Raw genomic sequence first — 9,443 nt, 5'->3', positions numbered from 1 at the left:
AACAATCTGAGTGCCACTTGTAGCTGTCCTGAAAAGCTTAACTACGCAATATTTTTCTAAGGACACAGTTAGTACAACTCAGACAGCATTCGAACCTTTTCGCGGCGTGTGCTGACTCCATTCTACCGGTGACATGGGCAACACCAAGCTGCTACACGACCATGGCAGTCAGAAATTAACATCTGTCACATGAATTCAGATAAGAAAGCTGAATGAAACGTCAAATATCTCGTGATTTCACTCAGATCACGATGCTGTTCTCACCAAACTTTTTCTAATACAATTTTCTGTGCATCTAGATATGGTTCCACCAGTTTATTTTCCTCCTTCATTATCTAAATTTATTAATTGATTGATGAGGAGCGTGGTGAACGTGCATCATGGATATGTGTACCACCGACACATCTCAATATAGTTACCATCTGAAAGAGTTGTTATGGTGATGATAGCTAAAACTTCTAAGCCACAATGAAGATATGTTTACCAAAATCTCACTTTGCAGCCATCATCCATAAAAGAGCGAAACGTATCGAATTGAAACAGAAGGCCTTCTCAATAAAGCAGAGTTACCTAAAAAAATAAAATTATGTGCTTGAAGATGGCTATTTAAAGAATTTTCGTGGGACAAATCTGCATCTTGCTTCTGAATGACTAGGTATAAATTTCCATCATCATTATTTAAGACTGATTATGCCTTTCAGCGTTTAGTCTGGAGCTTAGCCCCCTTATAAAATTCCTCCATGATCCCCTATTCAGTGCTAACATTAGTGCCTCTTCTGAAGTTAAACCTATTACTTCAAAATCATTCTCAACCGAATCCAGGTACCTTCTCCTTGGTCTGCCCCGACTCCACCTACCCTCTACTGCTGAACCCATGAGTCTCTTGGGTAACCTTGCTTCTCCCATGCGTGTAACATGACTCCACCATCTAAGCCTGTTCGTCCTGACTGCTACATCTATAGAGTTCATTCCCAGTTTTTCTTTGATTTCCTCATTGTGGACACCCTCCTGCCATTGTTCCCATCTACTAGTACCTGCAATCATCCTAGCTACTTTCATAGCCGTATCCTCAACCTTGTTGATAAGGTAACCTGAATCCACCCAGCTTTAGCTCCCATACAACAAAGTTGGTCGAAAGATTGAACGGTGCAAAGATAACTTAGTCTTGGTACTGACTTCCTTCTTACAGAGGAGAGTAGATCGTAGCTGAGCGCTCACTGCATTAGATTTGCTACACCTCGCTTCCTGTTCTTTCATTATGTTGCCATCCTGTGAGAATATGCATCCTAAGTACTTGAAACCGTCCACCTGTTCTAACTTTGTTCCTCCTATTTGGCACTCAATCCGTTTATATTCTTTCCCACTGACATTAGTTTCGTTTTGGAGATGCTAATCTTCATACCATAGTCCTTACATTTCTGATCTAGTTCTGCAATATTACTTTGCAAACTTTCGATCGAATCTGCCATCACAACTAAGTCATCCGCATATGCAAGACCGCTTATTTTGTGTTCACATATCTTAATCTCACCCAGCCAGTCTATTGTTTTCAAAATATGATCCATAAATAATATGAACAACAGTGGAGACAGGTTGCAGCCTTGTCTTACCTCTGAAACTACTCTGAACCATGAACTCAATTGACCGTCAACTCTAACTGCCGCCTGACTATCCATGTAAAGACCTGTAATTGCTTGCAAAAGTTTGCCTCCTATTCCATAATTTCGTAGAACAGACAATAACTTCCTCCTAGGAACCCGGTCATATGCCTTTTCTAGATCTATAAAGCATAGATACAATCCCCTGTTCCACTCGTAACACTTCTCCATTATTTGCCGTAAGCTAAATATCTGGTCCTGACAACCTCTAAGAGGCCTAAACCCACACTGATTGTCATCCAATTGGTCCTCAACTAATACTCGCACTTTCCTTTCAATAGACAAAATTTGATTGCCAAAATTGCATACAGTACTATTTATTCCTGATTACTGGTTTCAACAGTTAATACTGTCGTCTTCTGCTATTTAAAAAAAAAACTTGTTGTCATACATTCATGACAGTATCACACATACCATGTTCACAGTCTAGCGGATATTATGTAGTATATTCCACACAGGTTTGTTAAAAATAAATATAAAAACCGGCTTTTCGCAAATAAAAACAATACAGCTTTTTAACTGTATTGCACCTTGTGCAACTAGGGATGTCAATACGCACGTGTCCCTAGTAACAGAAGGTGCTTTTTTTATTTGTGAAAAAACGGTTTTTGTTTTTGTTTTATCTCTAACAAACCTGTGTGGAATGCACTACATAATATTCACTAGAATGTCAGCGTAGTATGTGTGGTACAGTCATAATGGAACAGGACACATAATAATAAGTTTTTCAAAGAGCAGAAGATGAAGAAAGTCTTAACTGGTGAAACAGGTATTCGCAAATGAGTAGTTCTGTATGCGACCTCGGCTATTAATTTTTCTCCAATGCAACCAGAGATCGCTCCTTCTTTTCTTTATTAAAGATAAATTTCAATAAATTGCAAGTTTTGCATGCTGCTGCTATTCCATCTGAAAGAATACGATGATCCGCGCTGCAAGCAGGAACTGTGCCTTGCGGAATGTGGGAACCATTGCACTGGAGGCAGCTGCATGGCTAGAGGCTAGCTCCAATCGCTCACACACTTCGGCTCGCTCCTCAGACTTCAACAGGTGGTGTATCAGTTTTAGCCGAAACTGACGAGTGTAGAAGTAGCGAAAAAATCGTTGTAGCATTTAGCTCTTCAGACTGGTGTGTCAGTAATAACGGCTTACAAAGCTTTGCACAATCTGAAACAGAAACCAAATAAAATAATGAACAATTAAGGTACTATTTCTCGGTGTCAGAACCGCATTCGTTCGTTGAAGCCTGTGCCCGAAACAACTGTGGGTATTCTCGTTAGTATTTCGCATTGCAGTAACTGAACACCATACACTCCTGTTTTCACATCATTTTGTAGTTATAGCTAAGAGTGTTTAGAATTTTCAGAACTTCAGTGTTTGTGATTCTGCTAGTTTATGTACTCTTGTAAATGCAGCATGTCTCAACAGAAAGAACGCATTTCTGGACCAACCTGCTCACCATGCAGAGACTTCAGTAACCAGAGGCAGTACATGATTGAGCTTTATGGCTGGGTATGTCTGTTACCATTTCCGTTCAAAAAGTTCGCTTATTGTCATTGTTTGATTTCCAGAATTAACAGCATTAACTTTTTACAGTTTTCCTTGTTGCCACATACCCCAATCCTGGGATAGGTTTATGGATAATTTTAGATATCCTTCCGTGATGCCTCCGATCTTGTAAAGTGTGGTCTTGTAATACGAGGGTAAGTCAATTATCATCCTCAAAGTAGTTATAAAATTTTATTGTAATTAAATAGGAAATTCACAACAGCATCATTTTTCGACATAGTCTCCATGCGTTTCAAAGCACTTGGTCCATCGTTGTACAAGCTTCCTGGTGCCTTCATAAAAGAAGGTTCTCGGTTGAGCTGCGAGCCTGGAATGCACCACTTCTTTCACTGCTTCGTCCGAGGCAAATATACGGCCCCTTAATGCCTGTTTGATTGGACCAAACAAGCGGTAGTGAGCAGCGGCAAGATCGGGACTATATGAAGGATGATCCAGTACTTCAAATTGGTGTTTCTGGAGCGTTTCAGCAGTGTGGGTTTAAGTATGCCCCCAAACAACATGACCCCCCCCCCCCCTCCCGGAAGTCACGTGCTGCGAAGAAACGCACGCAGTACAGGAAAACACGCCCGCACAAGAAACCCCACAACCCCAAGCCCACAGGAGGAATAGACGTACAAGTAAACACAGAAGGGGAACACGAAATCACCACAACAGGTCATCCAGCAACAACAGACAAATAACACACAGGAAAACAGTCAACAAGACATCGAGACTGTAACTCACCCTACCATCCCCCTCACCACAGAAGTAACACAGGCGCCACAACTCTGTCACGAAACATAAACACAAATGCCACTCCTAACAACACACCAATACCGCACAAGCGGCCGCTAACTCTACAACAGCACCTCAGGCTGCCACACCCAACTCCAACACATCATCTGGGGGAATACTGGAAACGCTATTCCCTCGACGCACGACCGTTCAAATCCTTACCAAGGTGCTGACGGCCGTCACTACACTCATCACCCAGCTCATGAGCGCCGAACCCGGGCAATACTGGCCTGTCATACACACTGCCATCACAGCACTCTTTCACACTCTTACATGAATAATATACCACACCCGGCCCGCAACGCAAACCCGCACACACTATCACAGATCCTGTTCTGGAATGCAGACTCGATCCACAACAAAAGGGCAGAATTTGCCGCGTTCATGGAGCGCAAGGGAATCCTTGTCGCGCTACTGAGCGAGACTGATCTTAAACCGCACAAACAATTCAACTTTCCTCGCTACTGCGTCTATCGTACCGATCGACCGGCGATGCCGTGGCTGGTGGAACTGCAATCGTCATACACAAAGACATAGAGCACACAAACATAGAGCTCCCTGAACTGGAAAAAAATCAGGGCTACGGCCGTCAGAGTAAAGTTCAACGGAGCCCACACCACACTGATATCGGTATATAACAGTCCTGTAGGCATTTCAACACGCGATATCAGCACACTATTTAACATCTCACCGCGAGTAATAGTCGCTGGAGATCTGAACGCAAAACACCCAAAATGGAATTCACACATACGAAATCCCAACGGCATAAAACTGTATGAACATTCACTTGGCAGAAACTACATTATACTAGCGCCGACTGAACTGACGCACATTCCCTATCAGAGGGTACACAGGCCAGACGTGTTAGACATGGCCCTCATCAAGGGCATTACATCGATACTCAACGTTGCCGTTGAAAACGATCTGCCCTCAAACCACCAACATGTAATACTACACATTGAGGAAACACTGCAGCACATGGAACAACGCAAGATGTTGGACTACGGGCGTGCGAATTGGACATTGTTCAAGGAAACGCTCGATAGCCACATCCCACCCATAGACGAAATTAACGAAACAGCACAAATTGACGACGCAGTAGAAACCGTCACTAACGCCGTCCAGGATGCAATGGCAGGCACCATACCTGATCGCACCTCACAACAACACAGTGCGGCCCTGCTCCAGAAAATCCTGGGTCTAATCTCAATGAGGAATCGCCTCAGGAGACAATGGCAGCGCACCAGGAGTCAGTACTTCAAACGGCACATTAACAGGCTACAGGGCATCATACACGATAAAATACAAACACATAGAACACAACAGTGGAACCAAAAACTCACAAGGGCTGGGCACCGCACGACCTGGCGTGTGGCAACTAGCTCGACACTTCACCAGGGAGAAAATATATACCCCGACGCTTCAAGGGCCTGACAGACCTGCATACTCAGCGGAAGAGAAAGCAGAACTAATGGCCCGCACACTCGCAGCGTCATTCACACCGAATCTGGTACCATCAGATCCAGTGTTCACACTTGCTACTGACCAAGACGTTACACGCATTCTAGCCCAACCATCGCGCGACGACATTCGACATGCTAGCACAGCCGAAGTCTCCTGCTATAATGCATTCCGCTGCTAGGAAAGCCCCTGGTCATGATGGTATTCAAAACCGTGTCCTCCAGGAGTTCACGGATAAAGCTATTGAGTACCTAACACACATAACGAATGCCATACTAAAACACCAACACTCCCCTGCCTTTTGGAAGACGGCCAAGGTCCTGATGTTCAGGAAGCCGGGGAAAGACTACAGCCTCCCACAAAATTACCGACCCATCAGCCTTCTGAGCTCGCTCAGTAAGTTTGTTGAGAAGGTGATTCTCAAACGCATGATAAGGCACTGCATAACAAATGACATCCTGAGACCGTAGCAATTCGGCTTCAGGAATCACCACTCCACAATACAACAACTCCTACGGGTCGTTGAACATATAACACATGGCTTCAACATAAACAAAGCTACAAGGACGGTGTTCCTGGACATCGAAAAGGCTTTCGACCGTCTATGGCACAACGGCCTCATTCGCAAACTCAGCGACGCGGGATTCCCCGACGGGCTGGTGCGTCTAATACACTCATACCTCACAGACAGGAGTTTCAACACGGACTTGCAGGGTAAACAATCTACACGACACGGTATACACGCGGGAGTACCCCAGGGAAGCATCCTAGGGTCCTTGCTGTATAACCTCTACATAAACGATCTCCCAACCACACACAACACAACGACGGCAATCTACGCGGATGGCACAGCCATCCTCGCGCAAGATTGGAAACCATCAAACATTACGTCACGCTTACAGACTGCACTCAGAGTGACTGAGCCTTCTTGGGGAAATGGCGTGTTAGAGTAAACGTCGACAAGTGTGAAGCCGTTCTGTTCACTAGAAGACCGAAGCAACTGCGCAAACACCGATACTGCAGACCAATAACTCTACATGCACGCCCAATACGTTTCCGTGAGAAAGTCAAATACCTCGGTGTCTGGCTGGACTGGAAATTACTCTGGGGAGACCACATACAACACATGACCAACCGAGCTAGTGCGAGGCACAAACAGCTCTACCCTATGCTCAACAGGCGTAGCACACTGAACACAAGGGTGTCGAGGTCCATGTACATGACACTTATCCGCCCCTTGATGACGTACGCAGCTCCTGTCTGGGTACACGCTGCGCCTACACGCCTGCGCCGTCTGCAGCTCATACAAAACAAAGTAGTCAAACTCATAAGCAATTCTCCACGATACACACGCATCGCGTACCTTCACCGGGAATACCGACTTGAGACTCTCAAGGAGGTAGTCCACAAACTCACCACAAGACTGTACAGAAACTCCAGACATTCGCAGAACCCGTTTATTCTGAATCTGGGGAACTACGACCACAACCATAGATGTAAACATAAAAGACCAAAAGACATACTTGTAAGGACCTAACGTCTATGGCTTAGCACACGCAAACACAACGGTACAGGTGAGCCACTGTTAATCAGACGCCATTACTGGATATCCAGCTGGAATACACTGCCGAAATACTGGCACCACGCAGGGAAGCCGTACCGTACTCTGCATGCAGACAAGTTCCACACATCCCCCACACAGTGAGATGATCTATGGCCGATCTCCCACTACTTTATAACGATCTTGATTGTTACAGGAACGTAGCGGCTGCAGCAACTGGGATACATCGCCATCACTTGCCACGGTAATGATGCGTGATACCCACACTAACAAATCCAACCTTGCATGAACTATAGCAGCCAGTAAGCCACTACTGCTCTTACTACCCATCTCACTGTCGCAGAGGTTTCTTTTTCCCCACGGCACTAGCCTTGGCACTTTTTTCCCTCTGCTCTTCAAATTGCTATCCTTACTCGCGTTTCGTCCACTATCTATCACCTGATGGGCCGTGTTAATGCGTGGTCTTGCCCAGACGCACGGATAACAAACATCACAGCCCAGCATCCTGTGATCCATTTACTAGATAATTAACATGCTGAAGGAGGTGAAACTAGAACATTTGGTTTGGTCACCACGTTGGTGCGGGCGTGGAGGAGCCCCATCTCTATGTAGTCAGACCTTTAAATCTGCGTAATTCATAAAATTGTGTGTCCCAAGCAAAGTTGACATCATGTTCTCAAAACAGCCAATACTGATCACGAAAATACTAATGGTCAAAATAAATACTCCTTAAGAAGGAATTTATATTAACATGTGCCAATACATCTACTTTTTACTGTACGGTGCAGTACACTTTCACATACTTTGTATGAATGACTAACAGTATTTATATTCCAGAATGAAATTTTCACTCTGCAGCGGAGTGTGCCCTGATATGAAACTTCCGGGCCGATTAAAACTGTGTGCCGGACCGAGACTCGAAAACTGGACCTTTTGCTTTCTTGGAAAAGTGCTCTACCAACTTTTTTTAACCTATTGTTTCGAACCCAGAGCCGCAACACCACGAAAACAAGAAACGGTTGTAAGAAGTGCCAAAACTCGGCCCCTAGAAAGTGTATTCCGGTACCGGGAATCGAACTGGAGCCTCCCTGGGTGAGAGCCAGGTATCCTAGCTCCTTTTTTTACTATCAACTGAGCTACCCAAGCACGACTCATGACCCATTCTCACAGCTTTGCTTCCGCCATTACCTAGGGAACATGCCCACAAAAGGCAAAGGTCCCGAGTTGGAGTCTTGGCCCAGCAGAGTTTTAATTTGCCACGAAGTTTCAGTCTTTATATTCCCATTCATTGAGAAGGAGTTACGTACTGCAAATATGTTAATATATCTCTCTCAAGATGACTCAAAATATTGAGTCTGAGGAAGAATAAATGTACTTTTTTATTCAAAATATTTTCTATTTTGGTAACACAGATACGACTGCAGAGGGAGAAACAGTGGAATTCGAGAATAGTGTTGAAAATGCCTGTTAGTTTTCATCAGAATATATTCGACTTCATAATTTTGATTTAATGAGTCGTAATTTTCTGTAGTCATGTGCAGGATAAAATCACCGAAGAGATTATAAAATTATTAACTTATGTAAACGAAGGAATTATTTTGATACTGTTGCACTTATAAAGACGTAACGTTTATAATCCGAAGTAAGTAAATAATCCATAATCACATACGAACCCACGGAAATGTTCTGCCTAACTGCGATGTAGTGGACGATACAGATGACAAAAAGCTGCAGGCATGTGTAAGTATTATTGCGTGCTTCAGACCCAGGGTTTTCCATTCTGGATAAACATGTTTTTGGTTACGCATCAATAAAAAGGAACAAAGCCACTGCTCTAGTCATGTAGACTTTAGCAAGATATTATTTAGCTTACATCCAAACGACTACATTTCCTTACTTTCAAGAAGGCATAATTATAACATTTAATTCGATATGTTCCAATATTATCTTAACTTTTAATCCATAGTCTTCTACTGACCTGTCACGAGCTTCTAAGCAGTTCAGATATTCATGAGAACCGCTTTGCATTCCAGCAACAACTACCAAAGACCACGCGCAGTCCATAATATCACATTCTTTGAAGTTGAGATGCTCTTTCTCTTTTAGAGTGTGAATTTATCACGTATTTCTGTGCGCAGCTTTGTTCGTAGGTGTCAATTCCTGAAGAGAACATCCCTCATGCATGATGTACGCCCAGTCTGTTGCGAAACCGTGCTGTTCACATTTGGAGATAACAAATCAAGATGGATTAGAGTGCGAAAACATGCGATCCACCTTATCTTGCGAGAGACGTCACGTGGGACAGTAAAACAGAAACTTCTGATATAATGTACACAGTGCAGTCAACCAGAAACAACGTCTATGAATTGCAGACGAGAGTATGATGTACAATAACAATTTATTTGGTGATGTATTATGAACAC

The sequence above is a fragment of the Schistocerca gregaria genome, chromosome 1 (genome assembly GCF_023897955.1).
Source record: "Schistocerca gregaria isolate iqSchGreg1 chromosome 1, iqSchGreg1.2, whole genome shotgun sequence".
Lineage (NCBI taxonomy): Eukaryota > Metazoa > Arthropoda > Insecta > Orthoptera > Acrididae > Schistocerca > Schistocerca gregaria.
This window is presented reverse-complemented; position numbering follows the sequence as displayed.